Here is a 522-nt window from a genome sequence, read left to right as displayed (position 1 = left end):
CCTGACGAAGGGACAGGTTGTCCCGAAAGCTTATTTTTTTACTCCAATCCAACCAAGTCAAATTAAAGCCAATTCAGCGTCCCAACAAGTTGAGACATTCCCGATCCAAGCTGACAAGACAGGGATCTCACCTCCTGTCTTGGGCTTGATCTACATGATCCAAGCGGACTGGAGTGGGTGTAGTTCCTCCTCCAAGGCTTGATCTAATTTGCATCTTAGGCAAAAGGCCGAGATGCCGCTTTAAAAAATTGCTTCAAACGAAGCTGAAATGTAACCTAATGACTTCAACCAAGTGCAGCATGTCGACACTACACTGGTGTTGTGGGATTTCTTTGTGTTTTACCTCAGTCCAACGCCGGCATCTCCACATCATGCTATGTGACAGCCAGTTTTCAGTCCATTCGAACACATTTCCTCCAATTCCATGGCCTTTTACTTCATGCAGCACCATCTCAAAGCCTTTCAGAAACCTGGGGTGCCGGACAACAACCACTCACCCCGCCATAGCGTGGAGTACCGCGC

Source organism: Carcharhinus amblyrhynchos, unplaced genomic scaffold (genome assembly GCF_965287045.1).
Source record: "Carcharhinus amblyrhynchos unplaced genomic scaffold, sCarAmb.v2.hapA chromosome_102, whole genome shotgun sequence".
NCBI lineage: Eukaryota > Metazoa > Chordata > Chondrichthyes > Carcharhiniformes > Carcharhinidae > Carcharhinus > Carcharhinus amblyrhynchos.
Note: the sequence above shows the minus strand (reverse complement) of the source record.